Consider the following 27,989-nt stretch of genomic DNA (forward strand, 5'->3'; position numbering starts at 1 on the left):
CTTTGCAAACCTCAAAATTTGGCTAAACAAACACATGTTCCTCACATTTCTGTGGCAGAAAGTTCTGGAATCTGAGAGGAGCCACAAATTTCCTTCCACCCAGCGTTCCCCCAAGTCTCCCGATAAAAATGATACCTCACTTGTGTGGGTAGGCCTAGCGCCCGCAACAGGAAATGAACCAAAGCGCAACGTGGACACATCCAATTTTTTGAAAGAAAACCGAGGTGTTTTTTGCAAAGTGCCTACCTGTAGATTTTGGCCTCTAGTCCAGCCGGCACCTAGGGAAACCTACCAAACTTGTGCATTTCTGAAAACTAGAGACCTAGGGGAATTCAAGATGGGGTGACTTGTGGGGCTCGGACCAGGTTCTGTTACCAAGAATCCTTTGCAAACCTCAAAATTTGGCTAAACAAACACATGTTCCTCACATTTCTGTGGCAGAAAGTTCTGGAATCTGAGAGGAGCCACAAATTTCCTTCCACCCAGCGTTCCCCCAAGTCTCCCGAAAAAAATGATACCTCACTTGTGTGGGTAGGCCTAGCGCCCGCAACAGGAAATGCCCCAAAGCGCAACGTGGACACATCCAATTTTTTGAAAGAAAACCGAGGTATTTTTTGCAAAGTGCCTACCTGTAGATTTTGGCCTCTAGCTCAGCCGGCATCTAGGGAAACCTACCAAACCTGTGCATTTCTGAAAACTAGAGACCTAGGGGAATTCAAGATGGGGTGACTTGTGGGGCTCGGACCAGGTTCTGTTACCAAGAATCCTTTGCAAACCTCAAAATGTGGCTAAAAAAACACATGTTCCTCACATTTCTGTGGCAGAAAGTTCTGGAATCTGAGAGGAGCCACAAATTATCTTCCACCCAGCGTACCCCCAAGTGTCCCGATAAAAATGATACCTCACTTGTGTGGGTAGGCCTAGCGCCTGCAACAGGAAATGCCCCAAAGCGCAACGTGGACACATCCAATTTTTTGAAAGAAAACAGAGGTGTTTTTTGCAAAGTGCCTACCTGTAGATTTTGGCCTCTAGTCCAGCCGGCACCTAGGGAAACCTACCAAACTTGTGCATTTCTGAAAACTAGAGACCTAGGGGAATCCAAGATGGGGTGACTTGTGGGGCTCGGACCAGGTTCTGTTACCCAGAATCCTTTGCAAACCTCAAAATTTGGCTAAAAAACCACATGTTCCTCACATTTCTGTGGCAGAAAGTTCTGGAATCTGAGAGGAGCCACAAATTTCCTTCCACCCAGCGTTCCCCCAAGTCTCCCGCTAAAAACGATACCTCACTTGTGTGGGTAGGCCTAGCGCCCGCGACAGGAAATGCCCCAAAGCGCAACGTGGACACATCCAATTTTTTAAAAGAAAACAGAGGTGTTTTTTGCAAAGTGCCTACCTGTAGATTTTGGCCTCTAGCTCAGCCGGCACCTAGGGAAACCTACCAAACCTGTGCATTTCTGAAAACTAGAGACCTAGGGGAATTCAAGATGGGGTGACTTGTGGGGCTCGGACCAGGTTCTGTTACCCAGAATCCTTTGCAAACCTCAAAATTTGGCTAAAAAAACACATGTTCCTCACATTTCTGTGGCAGAAAGTTCTGGAATCTGAGAGGAGCCACAAATTTTCTTCCACCCAGCGTTCCCCCAAGTCTCCGGCTAAAAACGATACCTCACTTGTGTGGGTAGGCCTAGCGCCCGCGACAGGAAATGCCCCAAAGCGCAACGTGGACACATCCAATTTTTTAAAAGAAAACAGAGGTGTTTTTTGCAAAGTGCCTACCTGTAGATTTTGGCCTCTAGCTCAGCCGGCACCTAGGGAAACCTACCAAACCTGTGCATTTCTGAAAACTAGAGACCTAGGGGAATTCAAGATGGGGTGACTTGTGGAGCTCGGACCAGGTTCTGTTACCCAGAATCCTTTGCAAACCTCAAAATTTGGCTAAAAAAACACATGTTCCTCACATTTCTGTGGCAGAAAGTTCTGGAATCTGAGAGGAGACACAAATTTCCTTCCACCCAGCGTTCCCCCAAGTCTCCCGATAAAAATGAAACCTCACTTGTGTGGGTAGGCCTAGCGCCCGCGACAGGAAATGCCCCAAAGCGCAACGTGGACACATCCAATTTTTTGAAAGAAAACAGAGGTGTTTTTTGCAAAGTGCCTACCTGTAGATTTTGGCCTCTAGCTCAGCCGGCACCTAGGGAAACCTACCAAACCTTTGTATTTCTGAAAACTAGAGACCTAGGGGAATTCAAGATGGGGTGACTTGTGGGGCTCGGACCAGGTTCTGTTACCCAGAATCCTTTGCAAACATCAAAATTTGGCTAAAAAAACACATGTTCCTCACATTTCCGTGGCAGATAGTTCTGGAATCTGAGAGGAGCCACAAATTTCCTTCCACCCAGCGTTCCCCCAACTCTCCCGATAAAAATGATACCTCACTTGTGTGGGTAGGCCTAGCGCCCGCAAAAGGAATTGCCCCAAAGCGCAATGTGGACACATCCAATTTTTTGAAAGAAAACCGAGGTGTTTTTTGCAAAGTGCCTACCTGTAGATTTTGGCCTCTAGCTCAGCCGGCACCTATTGAAACCTACCAAACCTGTGCATTTCTGAAAACTAGAGACCTAGGGGAATCCAAGATGGGGTGACTTGTGGGGCTCGGACCAGGTTCTGTTACCCAGAATCCTTTGCAAACCTCAAAATTTGGCTAAACAAACACATGTTCCTCACATTTCTGTGGCAGAAAGTTCTGGAATCTGAGAGGAGCCACAAATTTCCTTCCACCCAGCGTTCCCCCAAGTCTCCCGATAAAAATGATACCTCACTTGTGTGGGTAGGCCTAGACCCCGCAACAGGAAATGCCCCAAAGCGCAACGTGGACACATCACAATTTTTTGAAAGAAAACCGATGTGTTTTTTGCAAAGTGCCTACCTGTAGATTTTGGCCTCTAGCTCAGCCGGCATCTAGGGAAACCTACCAAACCTGTGCATTTCTGAAAACTAGAGACCTAGGGGAATTCAAGATGGGGTGACTTGTGGGGCTCGGACCAGGTTCTATTACCAAGAATCCTTTGCAAACCTCAAAATTTGGCTAAAAAAACACATGTTCCTCACATTTCTGTGGCAGAAAGTTCTGGAATCTGAGAGGAGCCACAAATTATCTTCCACCCAGCGTTCCCCCAAGTCTCCCGATAAAAATGATACCTCACTTGTGTGGGTAGGCCTAGCGCCCGCAACAGGAAATGCCCCAAAGTGCAACGTGGACACATCCAATTTTTTTAAAGAAAACAGAGGTGTTTTTTCCAAAGTGACTACCTGTAGATTTTGGCCTCTAGCTCAGCCGGCACCTAGGGAAACCTACCAAACTTGTGCATTTCTGAAAACTAGAGACCTAGGGGAATCCAAGATGGGGTGACTTGTGGGGCTCGGACCAGGTTCTGTTACCCAGAATCCTTTGCAAACCTCAAAATTTGGCTAAAAAAAAACACATGTTCCTCTCATTTCTGTGGCAGAAAGTTCTGGAATCTGAGAGGAGCCACAAATTCCCTTCCACCCAGCGGTCCCCCAAGTCTCCCGCTAAAAACGATACCTCACTTGTGTGGGTAGGCCTAGCGCCCGCGACAGGAAATGCCCCAAAGCGCAACGTGGACACATCCAATCTTTTGAAAGAAAACAGAGGTGTTTTTTGCAAAGTGCCTACCTGTAGATTTTGGCCTCTAGCTCAGCCGGCACCTAGGGAAACCTACCAAACCTGTCCATTTCTGAAAACTAGAGACCTAGGGGAATTCAAGATGGGGTGACTTGTGGGGCTCGGACCAGGTTCTGTTACCCAGAATCCTTTGCAAACCTCAAAATTTGGCTAAAAAAACACATGGTCCTCACATTTCTGTGGCAGAAAGTTCTGGAATCTGAGAGGAGCCACAAATTTCCTTCCACCCAGCGTTCCCCCAAGTCTCCCTATAAAAATGATACCTCACTTGTGTGGGTAGGCCTAGCGCCCGCGACAGAAAATGCCCCAAAGCGCAACGTGGACACATCCAATTTTTTGAAAGAAAACAGAGGTGTTTTTTGCAAAGTGCCTACCTGTTAATTTTGGCCTCTAGCCCAGCCGGCACCTAAGGAAACCTACCAAACCTGTGCATTTCTGAAAACTAGAGACCTAGGGGAATCCAAGATGGGGTGACTTGTGGGGCTCGGACCAGGTTCTGTTACCCAGAATCCTTTGCAAACCTCAAAATTTGGCAAAAAAAATGCATGTTACTCACATTTCTGTGGCAGAAAGTTCTGGAATCTGAGAGGAGACACAAATTTCCTTCCACCCAGCGTTCCCCCAAGTCTCCCGATAAAAATGAAACCTCACGTGTGTGGGTAGGCCTAGCGCCCGCAACAGGAAATGCCCCAAAGCGCCTCGTGGACACATCCAATTTTTTGAAAGAAAACAGAGGTGTTTTTTGCAAAGTGCCTACCTGTAGATTTTGGCCTCTAGCTCAGCCGGCACCTAGGGAAACCTACCAAACCTGTGCATTTCTGAAAACTAGAGATCTAGGGGAATCCAAGATGGGGTGACTTGTGGGGCTCGGACCAGGTTCTGTTACCCAGAATCCTTTGCAAACATCAAAATTTGGCTAAAAAAAACACATGTTCCTCACATTTCTGTGGCAGAAAGTTCTGGAATCTGAGAGAAGCCACAGATTTCCTTCCACCCAGCGTTCCCCCAAGTCTCCCGATAAAAATGATACCTCACTTGTGTGGGTAGGCCTAGCGCCCGCAACAGGAAATGCCCCAAAGCGCAACGTGGACACATGCAATTTTTTTAAAGAAAACCGAGGTGTTTTTTGCAAAGTGCCTACCTGTAGATTTTGGCCTCTAGCTCAGCCGGCACCTAGGGAAACCTACCAAACCTGTGCATTTCTGAAAACTAGAGGCCTAGGGGAATCCAAGATGGGGTGACTTGTGGGGCTCGGACCAGGTTCTGTTACCCAGAATCCTTTGCAAACCCCAAAATTTGGCTAAAAAAACACATGTTCCTCACATTTCTGTGGCAGAAAGTTCTGGAATCTGAGAGGAGCCACAAATTTCCTTCCACCCAGCTTTCCCCCAAGTCTCCCGATAAAAATGATACCTCACTTGTGTGGGTAGGCCTAGAGCCCGCGACAGGAAATGCCCCAAAGCGCAACGTGGACACATCCAATTTTTTTAAAGAAAACAGAGGTGTTTTTTCCAAAGTGACTACCTGTAGATTTTGGCCTCTAGCTCAGCCGGCACTTAGGGAAACCTACCAAACTTGTGCATTTCTGAAAACTAGAGACCTAGGGGAATCCAAGATGGGGTGACTTGTGGGGCTCGGACCAGGTTCTGTTACCCAGAATCCTTTGCAAACCTCAAAATTTGGCTAAAAAAAAACACATGTTCCTCACATTTCTGTGCCAGAAAGTTCTGGAATCTGAGGGGAGCCACAAATTTCCTTCCACCCAGTGTTCCACAAGTCTTCCCATAAAAATGATACCTCACTTGTGTGGGTAGGCCTAGCGCCCGCAACAGGAAATGCCCCAAAGCGCAGCGTGGACACATGCAATTTTTTGAATGAAAACCGAGGTGTTTTTTGCAAAGTGCCTACCTGTAGATTTTGGCCTCTAGCTCAGCCGGCATCTAGGGAAACCTACCAAACCTGTGCATTTCTAAAAACTAGAGACCTAGGGGAATTCAAGATGGGGTGACTTGTGGGGCTCGGACCAGGTTCTGTTAACCAGAATCCTTTGCAAACCTCAAAATTTGGCTAAAAAAACACATGTTCCTCACATTTCTGTTTCAGAAAGTTCTGGAATCTGAGAGGAGCCACAAATTATCTTCCACCCAGCGTTCCCCCAAGTCTCCCTATAAAAATGATACCTCACTTGTGTGGGTAGGCCTAGCGCCCGCAACAGGAAATGCCCCAAAGCGCAACGTGGACACATCCAATTTTTTGAAAGAAAACAGAGGTGTTTTTTGCAAAGTGCCTACCTGTAGATTTTGGCCTCTAGCTCAGCCGGCACCTAGGGAAACCTACCAAACTTGTGCATTTCTGAAAACTAGAGACCTAGGGGAATCCAAGATGGGGTGACTTGTGGGGCTCGGACCAGGTTCTGTTACCCAGAATCCTTTGCAAACCCCAAAATTTGGCTAAAAAAACACATGTTCCTCACATTTCTGTGGCAGAAAGTTCTGGAATCTGAGAGGAGCCACAAATTTCCTTCCACCCAGCTTTCCCCCAAGTCTCCCGATAAAAATGATACCTCACTTGTGTGGGTAGGCCTAGAGCCCGCGACAGGAAATGCCCCAAAGCGCAACGTGGACACATCCAATTTTTTTAAAGAAAACAGAGGTGTTTTTTCCAAAGTGACTACCTGTAGATTTTGGTCTCTAGCTCAGCCGGCACTTAGGGAAACCTACCAAACCTGTGCATTTCTGAAAACTAGAGACCAGGGGAATCCAAGATGGGGTGACTTGTGGGGCTCGGACCAGGTTCTGTTACCCAGAATCCTTTGCAAACCTCAAAATTTGGCTAAACAAACACATTTTCCTCACATTTCTGTGGCAGAAAGTTCTGGAATCTGAGAGGACCCACAAATGTCCTTCCACCCAGCGTTCCCCCAAGTCTCCCGATAAAAATGATACCTCACTTGTGTGGGTAGGCCTAGCGCCCGCAACAGGAAATGCCCCAAAGCGCAACGTGGACACATCCAATTTTTTGAAAGAAAACCGAGGTGTTTTTTGCAAAGTGCCTACCTGTAGATTTTGGCCTCTAGTCCAGCCGGCACCTAGGGAAACCTACCAAACTTGTGCATTTCTGAAAACTAGAGACCTAGGGGAATTCAAGATGGGGTGACTTGTGGGGCTCGGACCAGGTTCTGTTACCCAGAATCCTTTGCAAACCTCAAAATTTGGCTAAACAAACACATGTTCCTCACATTTCTGTGGCAGAAAGTTCTGGAATCTGAGAGGAGCCACAAATTTCCTTCCACCCAGCGTTCCCCCAAGTCTCCCGATAAAAATGATACCTCACTTGTGTGGGTAGGCCTAGCGCCCGCAACAGGAAATGAACCAAAGCGCAACGTGGACACATCCAATTTTTTGAAAGAAAACCGAGGTGTTTTTTGCAAAGTGCCTACCTGTAGATTTTGGCCTCTAGTCCAGCCGGCACCTAGGGAAACCTACCAAACTTGTGCATTTCTGAAAACTAGAGACCTAGGGGAATTCAAGATGGGGTGACTTGTGGGGCTCGGACCAGGTTCTGTTACCAAGAATCCTTTGCAAACCTCAAAATTTGGCTAAACAAACACATGTTCCTCACATTTCTGTGGCAGAAAGTTCTGGAATCTGAGAGGAGCCACAAATTTCCTTCCACCCAGCGTTCCCCCAAGTCTCCCGATAAAAATGATACCTCACTTGTGTGGGTAGGCCTAGCGCCCGCAACAGGAAATGCCCCAAAGCGCAACGTGGACACATCCAATTTTTTGAAAGAAAACAGAGGTGTTTTTTGCAAAGTGCCTACCTGTAGATTTTGGCCTCTAGTCCAGCCGGCACCTAGGGAAACCTACCAAACTTGTGCATTTCTGAAAACTAGAGACCTAGGGGAATCCAAGATGGGGTGACTTGTGGGGCTCGGACCAGGTTCTGTTACCCAGAATCCTTTGCAAACCTCAAAATTTGGCTAAAAAAACACATGTTCCTCACATTTCTGTGGCAGAAAGTTCTGGAATCTGAGAGGAGCCACAAATTTCCTTCCACCCAGCGTTCCCCCAAGTCTCCCGCTAAAAACGATACCTCACTTGTGTGGGTAGGCCTAGCGCCCGCGACAGGAAATGCCCCAAAGCGCAACGTGGACACATCCAATTTTTTAAAAGAAAACAGAGGTGTTTTTTGCAAAGTGCCTACCTGTAGATTTTGGCCTCTAGCTCAGCCGGCACCTAGGGAAACCTACCAAACCTGTGCATTTCTGAAAACTAGAGACCTAGGGGAATTCAAGATGGGGTGACTTGTGGGGCTCGGACCAGGTTCTGTTACCCAGAATCCTTTGCAAACCTCAAAATTTGGCTAAAAAAACACATGTTCCTCACATTTCTGTGGCAGAAAGTTCTGGAATCTGAGAGGAGCCACAAATTTCCTTCCACCCAGCGTTCCCCCAAGTCTCCGGCTAAAAACGATACCTCACTTGTGTGGGTAGGCCTAGCGCCCGCGACAGGAAATGCCCCAAAGCGCAACGTGGACACATCCAATTTTTTAAAAGAAAACAGAGGTGTTTTTTGCAAAGTGCCTACCTGTAGATTTTGGCCTCTAGCTCAGCCGGCACCTAGGGAAACCTACCAAACCTGTGCATTTCTGAAAACTAGAGACCTAGGGGAATTCAAGATGGGGTGACTTGTGGAGCTCGGACCAGGTTCTGTTACCCAGAATCCTTTGCAAACCTCAAAATTTGGCTAAAAAAACACATGTTCCTCACATTTCTGTGGCAGAAAGTTCTGGAATCTGAGAGGAGACACAAATTTCCTTCCACCCAGCGTTCCCCCAAGTCTCCCGATAAAAATGAAACCTCACTTGTGTGGGTAGGCCTAGCGCCCGCGACAGGAAATGCCCCAAAGCGCAACGTGGACACATCCAATTTTTTGAAAGAAAACAGAGGTGTTTTTTGCAAAGTGCCTACCTGTAGATTTTGGCCTCTAGCTCAGCCGGCACCTAGGGAAACCTACCAAACCTTTGTATTTCTGAAAACTAGAGACCTAGGGGAATTCAAGATGGGGTGACTTGTGGGGCTCGGACCAGGTTCTGTTACCCAGAATCCTTTGCAAACATCAAAATTTGGCTAAAAAAACACATGTTCCTCACATTTCCGTGGCAGATAGTTCTGGAATCTGAGAGGAGCCACAAATTTCCTTCCACCCAGCGTTCCCCCAACTCTCCCGATAAAAATGATACCTCACTTGTGTGGTTAGGCCTAGCGCCCGCAAAAGGAATTGCCCCAAAGCGCAATGTGGACACATCCAATTTTTTTAAAGAAAACCGAGGTGTTTTTTGCAAAGTGCCTACCTGTAGATTTTGGCCTCTAGCTCAGCCGGCACCTATTGAAACCTACCAAACCTGTGCATTTCTGAAAACTAGAGACCTAGGGGAATCCAAGATGGGGTGACTTGTGGGGCTCGGACCAGGTTCTGTTACCCAGAATCCTTTGCAAACCTCAAAATTTGGCTAAACAAACACATGTTCCTCACATTTCTGTGGCAGAAAGTTCTGGAATCTGAGAGGAGCCACAAATTTCCTTCCACCCAGCGTTCCCCCAAGTCTCCCGATAAAAATGATACCTCACTTGTGTGGGTAGGCCTAGACCCCGCAACAGGAAATGCCCCAAAGCGCAACGTGGACACATCACAATTTTTTGAAAGAAAACCGATGTGTTTTTTGCAAAGTGCCTACCTGTAGATTTTGGCCTCTAGCTCAGCCGGCATCTAGGGAAACCTACCAAACCTGTGCATTTCTGAAAACTAGAGACCTAGGGGAATTCAAGATGGGGTGACTTGTGGGGCTCGGACCAGGTTCTATTACCAAGAATCCTTTGCAAACCTCAAAATTTGGCTAAAAAAACACATGTTCCTCACATTTCTGTGGCAGAAAGTTCTGGAATCTGAGAGGAGCCACAAATTATCTTCCACCCAGCGTTCCCCCAAGTCTCCCGATAAAAATGATACCTCACTTGTGTGGGTAGGCCTAGCGCCCGCAACAGGAAATGCCCCAAAGTGCAACGTGGACACATCCAATTTTTTGAAAGAAAACAGAGGTGTTTTTTCCAAAGTGACTACCTGTAGATTTTGGCCTCTAGCTCAGCCGGCACCTAGGGAAACCTACCAAACTTGTGCATTTCTGAAAACTAGAGACCTAGGGGAATCCAAGATGGGGTGACTTGTGGGGCTCGGACCAGGTTCTGTTACCCAGAATCCTTTGCAAACCTCAAAATTTGGCTAAAAAAAAACACATGTTCCTCTCATTTCTGTGGCAGAAAGTTCTGGAATCTGAGAGGAGCCACAAATTCCCTTCCACCCAGCGGTCCCCCAAGTCTCCCGCTAAAAACGATACCTCACTTGTGGGGGTAGGCCTAGCGCCCGCGACAGGAAATGCCCCAAAGCGCAACGTGGACACATCCAATTTTTTGAAAGAAAACAGAGGTGTTTTTTGCAAAGTGCCTACCTGTAGATTTTGGCCTCTAGCTCAGCCGGCACCTAGGGAAACCTACCAAACCTATCCATTTCTGAAAACTAGAGACCTAGGGGAATTCAAGATGGGGTGACTTGTGGGGCTCGGACCAGGTTCTGTTACCCAGAATCCTTTGCAAACCTCAAAATTTGGCTAAAAAAACACATGGTCCTCACATTTCTGTAGCAGAAAGTTCTGGAATCTGAGAGGAGCCACAAATTTCCTTCCACCCAGCGTTCCCCCAAGTCTCCCTATAAAAATGATACCTCACTTGTGTGGGTAGGCCTAGCGCCCGCGACAGAAAATGCCCCAAAGCGCAACGTGGACACATCCAATTTTTTGAAAGAAAACAGAGGTGTTTTTTGCAAAGTGCCTACCTGTTAATTTTGGCCTCTAGCCCAGCCGGCACCTAAGGAAACCTACCAAACCTGTGCATTTCTGAAAACTAGAGACCTAGGGGAATCCAAGATGGGGTGACTTGTGGGGCTCGGACCAGGTTCTGTTACCCAGAATCCTTTGCAAACCTCAAAATTTGGCAAAAAAAACGCATGTTACTCACATTTCTGTGGCAGAAAGTTCTGGAATCTGAGAGGAGACACAAATTTCCTTCCACCCAGCGTTCCCCCAAGTCTCCCGATAAAAATGAAACCTCACGTGTGTGGGTAGGCCTAGCGCCCGCAACAGGAAATGCCCCAAAGTGCCTCGTGGACACATCCAATTTTTTGAAAGAAAACAGAGGTGTTTTTTGCAAAGTGCCTACCTGTAGATTTTGGCCTCTAGCTCAGCCGGCACCTAGGGAAACCTACCAAACCTGTGCATTTCTGAAAACTAGAGATCTAGGGGAATCCAAGATGGGGTGACTTGTGGGGCTCGGACCAGGTTCTGTTACCCAGAATCCTTTGCAAACATCAAAATTTGGCTAAAAAAAACACATGTTCCTCACATTTCTGTGGCAGAAAGTTCTGGAATCTGAGAGAAGCCACAGATTTCCTTCCACCCAGCGTTCCCCCAAGTCTCCCGATAAAAATGATACCTCACTTGTGTGGGTAGGCCTAGCGCCCGCAACAGGAAATGCCCCAAAGCGCAACGTGGACACATGCAATTTTTTTAAAGAAAACCGAGGTGTTTTTTGCAAAGTGCCTACCTGTAGATTTTGGCCTCTAGCTCAGCCGGCACCTAGGGAAACCTACCAAACCTGTGCATTTCTGAAAACTAGAGGCCTAGGGGAATCCAAGATGGGGTGACTTGTGGGGCTCGGACCAGGTTCTGTTACCCAGAATCCTTTGCAAACCCCAAAATTTGGCTAAAAAAACACATGTTCCTCACATTTCTGTGGCAGAAAGTTCTGGAATCTGAGAGGAGCCACAAATTTCCTTCCACCCAGCTTTCCCCCAAGTCTCCCGATAAAAATGATACCTCACTTGTGTGGGTAGGCCTAGCGCCCGCGACAGGAAATGCCCCAAAGCGCAACGTGGACACATCCAATTTTTTAAAAGAAAACAGAGGTGTTTTTTGCAAAGTGCCTACCTGTAGATTTTGGCCTCTAGCTCAGCCGGCACCTAGGGAAACCTACCAAACCTGTGCATTTCTGAAAACTAGAGACCTAGGGGAATTCAAGATGGGGTGACTTGTGGAGCTCGGACCAGGTTCTGTTACCCAGAATCCTTTGCAAACCTCAAAATTTGGCTAAAAAAACACATGTTCCTCACATTTCTGTGGCAGAAAGTTCTGGAATCTGAGAGGAGACACAAATTTCCTTCCACCCAGCGTTCCCCCAAGTCTCCCGATAAAAATGAAACCTCACTTGTGTGGGTAGGCCTAGCGCCCGCGACAGGAAATGCCCCAAAGCGCAACGTGGACACATCCAATTTTTTGAAAGAAAACAGAGGTGTTTTTTGCAAAGTGCCTACCTGTAGATTTTGGCCTCTAGCTCAGCCGGCACCTAGGGAAACCTACCAAACCTTTGTATTTCTGAAAACTAGAGACCTAGGGGAATTCAAGATGGGGTGACTTGTGGGGCTCGGACCAGGTTCTGTTACCCAGAATCCTTTGCAAACATCAAAATTTGGCTAAAAAAACACATGTTCCTCACATTTCCGTGGCAGATAGTTCTGGAATCTGAGAGGAGCCACAAATTTCCTTCCACCCAGCGTTCCCCCAACTCTCCCGATAAAAATGATACCTCACTTGTGTGGTTAGGCCTAGCGCCCGCAAAAGGAATTGCCCCAAAGCGCAATGTGGACACATCCAATTTTTTTAAAGAAAACCGAGGTGTTTTTTGCAAAGTGCCTACCTGTAGATTTTGGCCTCTAGCTCAGCCGGCACCTATTGAAACCTACCAAACCTGTGCATTTCTGAAAACTAGAGACCTAGGGGAATCCAAGATGGGGTGACTTGTGGGGCTCGGACCAGGTTCTGTTACCCAGAATCCTTTGCAAACCTCAAAATTTGGCTAAACAAACACATGTTCCTCACATTTCTGTGGCAGAAAGTTCTGGAATCTGAGAGGAGCCACAAATTTCCTTCCACCCAGCGTTCCCCCAAGTCTCCCGATAAAAATGATACCTCACTTGTGTGGGTAGGCCTAGACCCCGCAACAGGAAATGCCCCAAAGCGCAACGTGGACACATCACAATTTTTTGAAAGAAAACCGATGTGTTTTTTGCAAAGTGCCTACCTGTAGATTTTGGCCTCTAGCTCAGCCGGCATCTAGGGAAACCTACCAAACCTGTGAATTTCTGAAAACTAGAGACCTAGGGGAATTCAAGATGGGGTGACTTGTGGGGCTCGGACCAGGTTCTATTACCAAGAATCCTTTGCAAACCTCAAAATTTGGCTAAAAAAACACATGTTCCTCACATTTCTGTGGCAGAAAGTTCTGGAATCTGAGAGGAGCCACAAATTATCTTCCACCCAGCGTTCCCCCAAGTCTCCCGATAAAAATGATACCTCACTTGTGTGGGTAGGCCTAGCGCCCGCAACAGGAAATGCCCCAAAGTGCAACGTGGACACATCCAATTTTTTGAAAGAAAACAGAGGTGTTTTTTCCAAAGTGACTACCTGTAGATTTTGGCCTCTAGCTCAGCCGGCACCTAGGGAAACCTACCAAACTTGTGCATTTCTGAAAACTAGAGACCTAGGGGAATCCAAGATGGGGTGACTTGTGGGGCTCGGACCAGGTTCTGTTACCCAGAATCCTTTGCAAACCTCAAAATTTGGCTAAAAAAAAACACATGTTCCTCTCATTTCTGTGGCAGAAAGTTCTGGAATCTGAGAGGAGCCACAAATTCCCTTCCACCCAGCGGTCCCCCAAGTCTCCCGCTAAAAACGATACCTCACTTGTGGGGGTAGGCCTAGCGCCCGCGACAGGAAATGCCCCAAAGCGCAACGTGGACACATCCAATTTTTTGAAAGAAAACAGAGGTGTTTTTTGCAAAGTGCCTACCTGTAGATTTTGGCCTCTAGCTCAGCCGGCACCTAGGGAAACCTACCAAACCTGTCCATTTCTGAAAACTAGAGACCTAGGGGAATTCAAGATGGGGTGACTTGTGGGGCTCGGACCAGGTTCTGTTACCCAGAATCCTTTGCAAACCTCAAAATTTGGCTAAAAAAACACATGGTCCTCACATTTCTGTGGCAGAAAGTTCTGGAATCTGAGAGGAGCCACAAATTTCCTTCCACCCAGCGTTCCCCCAAGTCTCCCTATAAAAATGATACCTCACTTGTGTGGGTAGGCCTAGCGCCCGCGACAGAAAATGCCCCAAAGCGCAACGTGGACACATCCAATTTTTTGAAAGAAAACAGAGGTGTTTTTTGCAAAGTGCCTACCTGTTAATTTTGGCCTCTAGCCCAGCCGGCACCTAAGGAAACCTACCAAACCTGTGCATTTCTGAAAACTAGAGACCTAGGGGAATCCAAGATGGGGTGACTTGTGGGGCTCGGACCAGGTTCTGTTACCCAGAATCCTTTGCAAACCTCAAAATTTGGCAAAAAAAACGCATGTTACTCACATTTCTGTGGCAGAAAGTTCTGGAATCTGAGAGGAGACACAAATTTCCTTCCACCCAGCGTTCCCCCAAGTCTCCCGATAAAAATGAAACCTCACGTGTGTGGGTAGGCCTAGCGCCCGCAACAGGAAATGCCCCAAAGTGCCTCGTGGACACATCCAATTTTTTGAAAGAAAACAGAGGTGTTTTTTGCAAAGTGCCTACCTGTAGATTTTGGCCTCTAGCTCAGCCGGCACCTAGGGAAACCTACCAAACCTGTGCATTTCTGAAAACTAGAGATCTAGGGGAATCCAAGATGGGGTGACTTGTGGGGCTCGGACCAGGTTCTGTTACCCAGAATCCTTTGCAAACATCAAAATTTGGCTAAAAAAAACACATGTTCCTCACATTTCTGTGGCAGAAAGTTCTGGAATCTGAGAGAAGCCACAGATTTCCTTCCACCCAGCGTTCCCCCAAGTCTCCCGATAAAAATGATACCTCACTTGTGTGGGTAGGCCTAGCGCCCGCAACAGGAAATGCCCCAAAGCGCAACGTGGACACATGCAATTTTTTTAAAGAAAACCGAGGTGTTTTTTGCAAAGTGCCTACCTGTAGATTTTGGCCTCTAGCTCAGCCGGCACCTAGGGAAACCTACCAAACCTGTGCATTTCTGAAAACTAGAGGCCTAGGGGAATCCAAGATGGGGTGACTTGTGGGGCTCGGACCAGGTTCTGTTACCCAGAATCCTTTGCAAACCCCAAAATTTGGCTAAAAAAACACATGTTCCTCACATTTCTGTGGCAGAAAGTTCTGGAATCTGAGAGGAGCCACAAATTTCCTTCCACCCAGCTTTCCCCCAAGTCTCCCGATAAAAATGATACCTCACTTGTGTGGGTAGGCCTAGAGCCCGCGACAGGAAATGCCCCAAAGCGCAACGTGGACACATCCAATTTTTTTAAAGAAAACAGAGGTGTTTTTTCCAAAGTGACTACCTGTAGATTTTGGCCTCTAGCTCAGCCGGCACTTAGGGAAACCTACCAAACCTGTGCATTTCTGAAAACTAGAGACCTAGGGGAATCCAAGATGGGGTGACTTGTGGGGCTCGGACCAGGTTCTGTTACCCAGAATCCTTTGCAAACCTCAAAATTTGGCTAAAAAAAAACACATGTTCCTCACATTTCTGTGGCAGAAAGTTCTGGAATCTGAGGGGAGCCACAAATTTCCTTCCACCCAGTGTTCCACAAGTCTTCCCATAAAAATGATACCTCACTTGTGTGGGTAGGCCTAGCGCCCGCAACAGGAAATGCCCCAAAGCGCAGCGTGGACACATGCAATTTTTTGAATGAAAACCGAGGTGTTTTTTGCAAAGTGCCTACCTGTAGATTTTGGCCTCTAGCTCAGCCGGCATCTAGGGAAACCTACCAAACCTGTGCATTTCTGAAAACTAGAGACCTAGGGGAATTCAAAATGGGGTGACTTGTGGGGCTCGGACCAGGTTCTGTTACCCAGAATCCTTTGCAAACCTCAAAATTTGGCTAAAAAAACACATGTTCCTCACATTTCTGTTTCAGAAAGTTCTGGAATCTGAGAGGAGCCACAAATTATCTTCCACCCAGCGTTCCCCCAAGTCTCCCGATAAAAATGATACCTCACTTGTGTGGGTAGGCCTAGCGCCCGCAACAGGAAATGCCCCAAAGCGCAACGTGGACACATCCAATTTTTTGAAAGAAAACAGAGGTGTTTTTTGCAAAGTGCCTACCTGTAGATTTTGGCCTCTAGCTCAGCCGGCACCTAGGGAAACCTACCAAACTTGTGCATTTCTGAAAACTAGAGACCTAGGGGAATCCAAGATGGGGTGACTTGTGGGGCTCGGACCAGGTTCTGTTACCCAGAATCCTTTGCAAACCTCAAAATTTGGCTAAAAAAACACATGTTCCTCACATTTCTGTGGCAGAAAGTTCTGGAATCTGAGAGGAGACACAAATTTCCTTCCACCCAGCGTTCCCCCAAGTCTCCCGATAAAAATGAAACCTCACGTGTGTGGGTAGGCCTAGCGCCCGCGACAGGAAATGCCCCAAAGCATAACGTGGACACATGCAATTTTTTGAAAGAAAACCGAGGTGTTTTTTGCAAAGTGCCTACCTGTAGATTTTGGCCTCTAGCTCAGCCGGCACCTAGGGAAACCTACCAAACCCGTGCATTTCTGAAAACTAGAGGCCTAGGGGAATCCAAGATGGGGTGACTTGTGGGGCTCGGACCAGGTTCTGTTACCCAGAATCCTTTGCAAACCCCAAAATTTGGCTAAAAAAACACATGTTCCTCACATTTCTGTGGCAGAAAGTTCTGGAATCTGAGAGGAGCCACAAATTTCCTTCCACCCAGCTTTCCCCCAAGTCTCCCGATAAAAATGATACCTCACTTGTGTGGGTAGGCATAGAGCCCGCGACAGGAAATGCCCCAAAGCGCAACGTGGACACATCCAATTTTTTTTAAAGAAAACAGATGTGTTTTTTCCAAAGTGACTACCTGTAGATTTTGGTCTCTAGCTCAGCCGGCACTTAGGGAAACCTACCAAACCTGTGCATTTCTGAAAACTAGAGACCAGGGGAATCCAAGATGGGGTGACTTGTGGGGCTCGGACCAGGTTCTGTTACCCAGAATCCTTTGCAAACCTCAAAATTTGGCTAAACAAACACATGTTCCTCACATTTCTGTGGCAGAAAGTTCTGGAATCTGAGAGGACCCACAAATGTCCTTCCACCCAGCGTTCCCCCAAGTCTCCCGATAAAAATGATACCTCACTTGTGTGGGTAGGCCTAGCGCCCGCAACAGGAAATGCCCCAAAGCGCAACGTGGACACATCCAATTTTTTGAAAGAAAACCGAGGTGTTTTTTGCAAAGTGCCTACCTGTAGATTTTGGCCTCTAGTCCAGCCGGCACCTAGGGAAACCTACCAAACTTGTGCATTTCGGAAAACTAGAGACCTAGGGGAATTCAAGATGGGGTGACTTGTGGGGCTCGGACCAGGTTCTGTTACCCAGAATCCTTTGCAAACCTCAAAATTTGGCTAAACAAACACATGTTCCTCACATTTCTGTGGCAGAAAGTTCTGGAATCTGAGAGGAGCCACAAATTTCCTTCCACCCAGCGTTCCCCCAAGTCTCCCGATAAAAATGATACCTCACTTGTGTGGGTAGGCCTAGCGCCCGCAACAGGAAATGAACCAAAGCGCAACGTGGACACATCCAATTTTTTGAAAGAAAACCGAGGTGTTTTTTGCAAAGTGCCTACCTGTAGATTTTGGCCTCTAGCTCAGCCGGCATCTAGGGAAACCTACCAAACCTGTGCATTTCTGAAAACTAGAGACCTAGGGGAATTCAAGATGGGGTGACTTGTAGGGCTCGGACCAGGTTCTGTTACCAAGAATCCTTTGCAAACCTCAAAATTTGGCTAAAAAAACACATGTTCCTCACATTTCTGTGGCAGAAAGTTCTGGAATCTGAGAGGAGCCACAAATTATCTTCCACCCAGCGTTCCCCCAAGTCTCCCGATAAAAATGATACCTCACTTGTGTGGGTAGGCCTAGCGCCCGCAACAGGAAATGCCCCAAAGTGCAACGTGGACACATCCAATTTTTTGAAAGAAAACAGAGGTGTTTTTTGCAAAGTGCCTACGTGTAGATTTTGGCCTCTAGCTCAGCCGGCACCTAGGGAAACCTACCAAACTTGTGCATTTCTGAAAACTAGAGACCTAGGGGAATCCAAGATGGGGTGACTTGTGGGGCTCGGACCAGGTTCTGTTACCCACAATCCTTTGCAAACCTCAAAATTTGGCTAAAAAAAAACACATGTTCCTCTCATTTCTGTGGCAGAAAGTTCTGGAATCTGAGAGGAGCCACAAATTCCCTTCCACCCAGCGGTCCCCCAAGTCTCCCGCTAAAAACGATACCTCACTTGTGTGGGTAGGCCTAGCGCCCGCGACAGGAAATGCCCCAAAGCGCAACGTGGACACATCCAATTTTTTGAAAGAAAACAGAGGTGTTTTTTGCAAAGTGCCTACCTGTAGATTTTGGCCTCTAGCTCAGCCGGCACCTAGGGAAACCTACCAAACCTGTCCATTTCTGAAAACTAGAGACCTAGGGGAATTCAAGATGGGGTGACTTGTGGGGCTCGGACAAGGTTCTGTTACCCAGAATCCTTTGCAAACCTCAAAATTTGGCTAAAAAAACACATGGTCCTCACATTTCTGTGGCAGAAAGTTCTGGAATCTGAGAGGAGCCACAAATTTCCTTCCACCCAGCGTTCCCCCAAGTCTCCCTATAAAAATGATACCTCACTTGTGTGGGTAGGCCTAGCGCCCGCGACAGGAAATGCCCCAAAGCGCAACGTAGACACATCCAATTTTTTTAAAGAAAACAGAGGTGTTTTTTGCAAAGTGCCTACCTGTTAATTTTGGCCTCTAGCCCAGCCGGCACCTAGGGAAACCTACCAAACCTGTGCATTTCTGAAAACTAGAGATCTAGGGGAATCCAAGATGGGGTGACTTGTGGGGCTCGGACCAGGTTCTGTTACCCAGAATCCTTTGCAAACATCAAAATTTGGCTAAAAAAAACACATGTTCCTCACATTTCTGTGGCAGAAAGTTCTGGAATCTGAGAGAAGCCACAGATTATCTTCCACCCAGCGTTCCCCCAAGTCTCCCGACAAAAATGATACCTCACTTGTGTGGGTAGGCCTAGCGCCCGCAACAGGAAATGCCCCAAAGCGCAACGTGGACACATGCAATTTTTTTAAAGAAAACAGAGGTGTTTTTTGCAAAGTGCCTACCTGTAGATTTTGGCCTCTAGCTCAGCCGGCACCTAGGGAAACCTACCAAACCCGTGCATTTCTGAAAACTAGAGGCCTAGGGGAATCCAAGATGGGGTGACTTGTGGGGCTCGGACCAGGTTCTGTTACCCAGAATCCTTTGCAAACCCCAAAATTTGGCTAAAAAAACACATGTTCCTCACATTTCTGTGGCAGAAAGTTCTGGAATCTGAGAGGAGCCACAAATTTCCTTCCACCCAGCTTTCCCCCAAGTCTCCCGATAAAAATGATACCTCACTTGTGTGGGTAGGCCTAGAGCCCGCGACAGGAAATGCCCCAAAGCGCAACGTGGACACATCCAATTTTTTTAAAGAAAACAGAGGTGTTTTTTCCAAAGTGACTACCTGTAGATTTTGGTCTCTAGCTCAGCCGGCACTTAGGGAAACCTACCAAACCTGTGCATTTCTGAAAACTAGAGACCAGGGGAATCCAAGATGGGGTGACTTGTGGGGCTCGGACCAGGTTCTGTTACCCAGAATCCTTTGCAAACCTCAAAATTTGGCTAAACAAACACATGTTCCTCACATTTCTGTGGCAGAAAGTTCTGGAATCTGAGAGGACCCACAAATGTCCTTCCACCCAGCGTTCCCCCAAGTCTCCCGATAAAAATGATACCTCACTTGTGTGGGTAGGCCTAGCGCCCGCAACAGGAAATGCCCCAAAGCGCAACGTGGACACATCCAATTTTTTGAAAGAAAACCGAGGTGTTTTTTGCAAAGTGCCTACCTGTAGATTTGGGCCTCTAGTCCAGCCGGCACCTAGGGAAACCTACCAAACTTGTGCATTTCTGAAAACTAGAGACCTAGGGGAATTCAAGATGGGGTGACTTGTGGGGCTCGGACCAGGTTCTGTTACCCAGAATCCTTTGCAAACCTCAAAATTTGGCTAAACAAACACATGTTCCTCACATTTCTGTGGCAGAAAGTTCTGGAATCTGAGAGGAGCCACAAATTTCCTTCCACCCAGCGTTCCCCCAAGTCTCCCGATAAAAATGATACCTCACTTGTGTGGGTAGGCCTAGCGCCCGCAACAGGAAATGAACCAAAGCGCAACGTGGACACATCCAATTTTTTGAAAGAAAACCGAGGTGTTTTTTGCAAAGTGCCTACCTGTAGATTTTGGCCTCTAGTCCAGCCGGCACCTAGGGAAACCTACCAAACTTGTGCATTTCTGAAAACTAGAGACCTAGGGGAATTCAAGATGGGGTGACTTGTGGGGCTCGGACCAGGTTCTGTTACCAAGAATCCTTTGCAAACCTCAAAATTTGGATAAACAAACACATGTTCCTCACATTTCTGTGGCAGAAAGTTCTGGAATCTGAGAGGAGCCACAAATTTCCTTCCACCCAGCGTTCCCCCAAGTCTCCCGAAAAAAATGATACCTCACTTGTGTGGGTAGGCCTAGCGCCCGCAACAGGAAATGCCCCAAAGCGCAACGTGGACACATCCAATTTTTTGAAAGAAAACCGAGGTATTTTTTGCAAAGTGCCTACCTGTAGATTTTGGCCTCTAGCTCAGCCGGCATCTAGGGAAACCTACCAAACCTGTGCATTTCTGAAAACTAGAGACCTAGGGGAATTCAAGATGGGGTGACTTGTGGGGCTCGGACCAGGTTCTGTTACCAAGAATCCTTTGCAAACCTCAAAATGTGGCTAAAAAAACACATGTTCCTCACATTTCTGTGGCAGAAAGTTCTGGAATCTGAGAGGAGCCACAAATTATCTTCCACCCAGCGTTCCCCCAAGTGTCCCGATAAAAATGATACCTCACTTGTGTGGGTAGGCCTAGCGCCTGCAACAGGAAATGCCCCAAAGCGCAACGTGGACACATCCAATTTTTTGAAAGAAAACAGAGGTGTTTTTTGCAAAGTGCCTACCTGTAGATTTTGGCCTCTAGTCCAGCCGGCACCTAGGGAAACCTACCAAACTTGTGCATTTCTGAAAACTAGAGACCTAGGGGAATCCAAGATGGGGTGACTTGTGGGCCTCGGACCAGGTTCTGTTACCCAGAATCCTTTGCAAACCTCAAAATTTGGCTAAAAAACCACATGTTCCTCACATTTCTGTGGCAGAAAGTTCTGGAATCTGAGAGGAGCCACAAATTTCCTTCCACCCAGCGTTCCCCCAAGTCTCCCGCTAAAAACGATACCTCACTTGTGTGGGTAGGCCTAGCGCCCGCGACAGGAAATGCCCCAAAGCGCAACGTGGACACATCCAATTTTTTAAAAGAAAACAGAGGTGTTTTTTGCAAAGTGCCTACCTGTAGATTTTGGCCTCTAGCTCAGCCGGCACCTAGGGAAACCTACCAAACCTGTGCATTTCTGAAAACTAGAGACCTAGGGGAATTCAAGATGGGGTGACTTGTGGGGCTCGGACCAGGTTCTGTTACCCAGAATCCTTTGCAAACCTCAAAATTTGGCTAAAAAAACACATGTTCCTCACATTTCTGTGGCAGAAAGTTCTGGAATCTGAGAGGAGCCACAAATTTCCTTCCACCCAGCGTTCCCCCAAGTCTCCGGCTAAAAACGATACCTCACTTGTGTGGGTAGGCCTAGCGCCCGCGACAGGAAATGCCCCAAAGCGCAACGTGGACACATCCAATTTTTTAAAAGAAAACAGAGGTGTTTTTTGCAAAGTGCCTACCTGTAGATTTTGGCCTCTAGCTCAGCCGGCACCTAGGGAAACCTACCAAACCTGTGCATTTCTGAAAACTAGAGACCTAGGGGAATTCAAGATGGGGTGACTTGTGGAGCTCGGACCAGGTTCTGTTACCCAGAATCCTTTGCAAACCTCAAAATTTGGCTAAAAAAACACATGTTCCTCACATTTCTGTGGCAGAAAGTTCTGGAATCTGAGAGGAGACACAAATTTCCTTCCACCCAGCGTTCCCCCAAGTCTCCCGATAAAAATGAAACCTCACTTGTGTGGGTAGGCCTAGCGCCCGCGACAGGAAATGCCCCAAAGCGCAACGTGGAGACATCCAATTTTTTGAAAGAAAACAGAGGTGTTTTTTGCAAAGTGCCTACCTGTAGATTTTGGCCTCTAGCTCAGCCGGCACCTAGGGAAACCTACCAAACCTTTGTATTTCTGAAAACTAGAGACCTAGGGGAATTCAAGATGGGGTGACTTGTGGGGCTCGGACCAGGTTCTGTTACCCAGAATCCTTTGCAAACATCAAAATTTGGCTAAAAAAACACATGTTCCTCACATTTCCGTGGCAGATAGTTCTGGAATCTGAGAGGAGCCACAAATTTCCTTCCACCCAGCGTTCCCCCAACTCTCCCGATAAAAATGATACCTCACTTGTGTGGGTAGGCCTAGCGCCCGCAAAAGGAATTGCCCCAAAGCGCAATGTGGACACATCCAATTTTTTGAAAGAAAACCGAGGTGTTTTTTGCAAAGTGCCTACCTGTAGATTTTGGCCTCTAGCTCAGCCGGCACCTATTGAAACCTACCAAACCTGTGCATTTCTGAAAACTAGAGACCTAGGGGAATCCAAGATGGGGTGACTTGTGGGGCTCGGACCAGGTTCTGTTACCCAGAATCCTTTGCAAACCTCAAAATTTGGCTAAACAAACACATGTTCCTCATATTTCTGTGGCAGAAAGTTCTGGAATCTGAGAGGAGCCACAAATTTCCTTCCACCCAGCGTTCCCCCAAGTCTCCCGATAAAAATGATACCTCACTTGTGTGGGTAGGCCTAGACCCCGCAACAGGAAATGCCCCAAAGCGCAACGTGGACACATCACAATTTTTTGAAAGAAAACCGATGTGTTTTTTGCAAAGTGCCTACCTGTAGATTTTGGCCTCTAGCTCAGCCGGCATCTAGGGAAACCTACCAAACCTGTGCATTTCTGAAAACTAGAGACCTAGGGGAATTCAAGATGGGGTGACTTGTGGGGCTCGGACCAGGTTCTATTACCAAGAATCCTTTGCAAACCTCAAAATTTGGCTAAAAAAACACATGTTCCTCACATTTCTGTGGCAGAAAGTTCTGGAATCTGAGAGGAGCCACAAATTTCCTTCCACCCAGTGTTCCCCCAAGTCTCCCGCTAAAAACAATACCTCACTTGTGTGGGTAGGCCTAGCGCCCGCGACAGGAAATGCCCCAAAGCGCAACGTGGACACATCCAATTTTTTGAAAGAAAACAGAGGTGAATTTTTGCAAAGTGCCTACCTGTAGATTTTGGCCTCTAGCTCAGCAGGCACCTAGGGAAACCTACCAAACCTTTGAATTTCTGAAAACTAGAGACCTAGGGGAATTCAAGATGGGGTGACTTGTGGGGCTCGGACCAGGTTCTGTTACCCAGAATCCTTTGCAAACCTCAAAATTTGGCTAAACAAACACATGTTCCTCACATTTCTGTGGCAGAAAGTTCTGGAATCTGAGAGGAGCCACAAATTATCTTCCACCCAGCGTTCCCCCAAGTCTCCCGATAAAAATGATACCTCACTTGTGTGGGTAGGCCTAGCGCCCGCAACAGGAAATGCCCCAAAGTGCAACGTGGACACATCCAATTTTTTTAAAGAAAACAGAGGTGTTTTTTCCAAAGTGACTACCTGTAGATTTTGGCCTCTAGCTCAGCCGGCACCTAGGGAAACCTACCAAACTTGTGCATTTCTGAAAACTAGAGACCTAGGGGAATCCAAGATGGGGTGACTTGTGGGGCTCGGACCAGGTTCTGTTACCCAGAATCCTTTGCAAACCTCAAAATTTGGCTAAAAAAAAACACATGTTCCTCTCATTTCTGTGGCAGAAAGTTCTGGAATCTGAGAGGAGCCACAAATTCCCTTCCACCCAGCGGTCCCCCAAGTCTCCCGCTAAAAACGATACCTCACTTGTGTGGGTAGGCCTAGCGCCCGCGACAGGAAATGCCCCAAAGCGCAACGTGGACACATCCAATCTTTTGAAAGAAAACAGAGGTGTTTTTTGCAAAGTGCCTACCTGTAGATTTTGGCCTCTAGCTCAGCCGGCACCTAGGGAAACCTACCAAACCTGTCCATTTCTGAAAACTAGAGACCTAGGGGAATTCAAGATGGGGTGACTTGTGGGGCTCGGACCAGGTTCTGTTACCCAGAATCCTTTGCAAACCTCAAAATTTGGCTAAAAAAACACATGGTCCTCACATTTCTGTGGCAGAAAGTTCTGGAATCTGAGAGGAGCCACAAATTTCCTTCCACCCAGCGTTCCCCCAAGTCTCCCTATAAAAATGATACCTCACTTGTGTGGGTAGGCCTAGCGCCCGCGACAGAAAATGCCCCAAAGCGCAACGTGGACACATCCAATTTTTTGAAAGAAAACAGAGGTGTTTTTTGCAAAGTGCCTACCTGTTAATTTTGGCCTCTAGCCCAGCCGGCACCTAAGGAAACCTACCAAACCTGTGCATTTCTGAAAACTAGAGACCTAGGGGAATTCAAGATGGGGTGACTTGTGGGGCTCGGACCAGGTTCTATTACCAAGAATCCTTTGCAAACCTCAAAATTTGGCTAAAAAAACACATGTTCCTCACATTTCTGTGGCAGAAAGTTCTGGAATCTGAGAGGAGCCACAAATTATCTTCCACCCAGCGTTCCCCCAAGTCTCCCGATAAAAATGATACCTCACTTGTGTGGGTAGGCCTAGCGCCCGCAACAGGAAATGCCCCAAAGTGCAACGTGGACACATCCAATTTTTTGAAAGAAAACAGAGGTGTTTTTTCCAAAGTGACTACCTGTAGATTTTGGCCTCTAGCTCAGCCGGCACCTAGGGAAACCTACCAAACTTGTGCATTTCTGAAAACTAGAGACCTAGGGGAATCCAAGATGGGGTGACTTGTGGGGCTCGGACCAGGTTCTGTTACCCAGAATCCTTTGCAAACCTCAAAATTTGGCTAAAAAAAAACACATGTTCCTCTCATTTCTGTGGCAGAAAGTTCTGGAATCTGAGAGGAGCCACAAATTCCCTTCCACCCAGCGGTCCCCCAAGTCTCCCGCTAAAAACGATACCTCACTTGTGGGGGTAGGCCTAGCGCCCGCGACAGGAAATGCCCCAAAGCGCAACGTGGACACATCCAATTTTTTGAAAGAAAACAGAGGTGTTTTTTGCAAAGTGCCTACCTGTAGATTTTGGCCTCTAGCTCAGCCGGCACCTAGGGAAACCTACCAAACCTGTCCATTTCTGAAAACTAGAGACCTAGGGGAATTCAAGATGGGGTGACTTGTGGGGCTCGGACCAGGTTCTGTTACCCAGAATCCTTTGCAAACCTCAAAATTTGGCTAAAAAAACACATGGTCCTCACATTTCTGTAGCAGAAAGTTCTGGAATCTGAGAGGAGCCACAAATTTCCTTCCACCCAGCGTTCCCCCAAGTCTCCCTATAAAAATGATACCTCACTTGTGTGGGTAGGCCTAGCGCCCGCGACAGAAAATGCCCCAAAGCGCAACGTGGACACATCCAATTTTTTGAAAGAAAACAGAGGTGTTTTTTGCAAAGTGCCTACCTGTTAATTTTGGCCTCTAGCCCAGCCGGCACCTAAGGAAACCTACCAAACCTGTGCATTTCTGAAAACTAGAGACCTAGGGGAATCCAAGATGGGGTGACTTGTGGGGCTCGGACCAGGTTCTGTTACCCAGAATCCTTTGCAAACCTCAAAATTTGGCAAAAAAAACGCATGTTACTCACATTTCTGTGGCAGAAAGTTCTGGAATCTGAGAGGAGACACAAATTTCCTTCCACCCAGCGTTCCCCCAAGTCTCCCGATAAAAATGATACCTCACTTGTGTGGGTAGGCCTAGCGCCCGCAACAGGAAATGCCCCAAAGCGCAACGTGGACACATGCAATTTTTTTAAAGAAAACCGAGGTGTTTTTTGCAAAGTGCCTACCTGTAGATTTTGGCCTCTAGCTCAGCCGGCACCTAGGGAAACCTACCAAACCTGTGCATTTCTGAAAACTAGAGGCCTAGGGGAATCCAAGATGGGGTGACTTGTGGGGCTCGGACCAGGTTCTGTTACCCAGAATCCTTTGCAAACCCCAAAATTTGGCTAAAAAAACACATGTTCCTCACATTTCTGTGGCAGAAAGTTCTGGAATCTGAGAGGAGCCACAAATTTCCTTCCACCCAGCTTTCCCCCAAGTCTCCCGATAAAAATGATACCTCACTTGTGTGGGTAGGCCTAGCGCCCGCGACAGGAAATGCCCCAAAGCGCAACGTGGACACATCCAATTTTTTAAAAGAAAACAGAGGTGTTTTTTGCAAAGTGCCTACCTGTAGATTTTGGCCTCTAGCTCAGCCGGCACCTAGGGAAACCTACCAAACCTGTGCATTTCTGAAAACTAGAGACCTAGGGGAATTCAAGATGGGGTGACTTGTGGAGCTCGGACCAGGTTCTGTTACCCAGAATCCTTTGCAAACCTCAAAATTTGGCTAAAAAAACACATGTTCCTCACATTTCTGTGGCAGAAAGTTCTGGAATCTGAGAGGAGACACAAATTTCCTTCCACCCAGCGTTCCCCCAAGTCTCCCGATAAAAATGAAACCTCACTTGTGTGGGTAGGCCTAGCGCCCGCGACAGGAAATGCCCCAAAGCGCAACGTGGACACATCCAATTTTTTGAAAGAAAACAGAGGTGTTTTTTGCAAAGTGCCTACCTGTAGATTTTGGCCTCTAGCTCAGCCGGCACCTAGGGAAACCTACCAAACCTTTGTATTTCTGAAAACTAGAGACCTAGGGGAATTCAAGATGGGGTGACTTGTGGGGCTCGGACCAAGTTCTGTTACCCAGAATCCTTTGCAAACATCAAAATTTGGCTAAAAAAACACATGTTCCTCACATTTCCGTGGCAGATAGTTCTGGAATCTGAGAGGAGCCACAAATTTCCTTCCACCCAGCGTTCCCCCAACTCTCCCGATAAAAATGATACCTCACTTGTGTGGTTAGGCCTAGCGCCCGCAAAAGGAATTGCCCCAAAGCGCAATGTGGACACATCCAATTTTTTTAAAGAAAACCGAGGTGTTTTTTGCAAAGTGCCTACCTGTAGATTTTGGCCTCTAGCTCAGCCGGCACCTATTGAAACCTACCAAACCTGTGCATTTCTGAAAACTAGAGACCTAGGGGAATCCAAGATGGGGTGACTTGTGGGGCTCGGACCAGGTTCTGTTACCCAGAATCCTTTGCAAACCTCAAAATTTGGCTAAACAAACACATGTTCCTCACATTTCTGTGGCAGAAAGTTCTGGAATCTGAGAGGAGCCACAAATTTCCTTCCACCCAGCGTTCCCCCAAGTCTCCCGATAAAAATGATACCTCACTTGTGTGGGTAGGCCTAGACCCCGCAACAGGAAATGCCCCAAAGCGCAACGTGGACACATCACAATTTTTTGAAAGAAAACCGATGTGTTTTTTGCAAAGTGCCTACCTGTAGATTTTGGCCTCTAGCTCAGCCGGCATCTAGGGAAACCTACCAAACCTGTGCATTTCTGAAAACTAGAGACCTAGGGGAATTCAAGATGGGGTGACTTGTGGGGCTCGGACCAGGTTCTATTACCAAGAATCCTTTGCAAACCTCAAAATTTGGCTAAAAAAACACATGTTCCTCACATTTCTGTGGCAGAAAGTTCTGGAATCTGAGAGGAGCCACAAATTATCTTCCACCCAGCGTTCCCCCAAGTCTCCCGATAAAAATGATACCTCACTTGTGTGGGTAGGCCTAGCGCCCGCAACAGGAAATGCCCCAAAGTGCAACGTGGACACATCCAATTTTTTGAAAGAAAACAGAGGTGTTTTTTCCAAAGTGACTACCTGTAGATTTTGGCCTCTAGCTCAGCCGGCACCTAGGGAAACCTACCAAACTTGTGCATTTCTGAAAACTAGAGACCTAGGGGAATCCAAGATGGGGTGACTTGTGGGGCTCGGACCAGGTTCTGTTACCCAGAATCCTTTGCAA

The sequence above is a fragment of the Pleurodeles waltl genome, chromosome 1_1 (assembly GCF_031143425.1).
Source record: "Pleurodeles waltl isolate 20211129_DDA chromosome 1_1, aPleWal1.hap1.20221129, whole genome shotgun sequence".
Taxonomy (NCBI): domain Eukaryota; kingdom Metazoa; phylum Chordata; class Amphibia; order Caudata; family Salamandridae; genus Pleurodeles; species Pleurodeles waltl.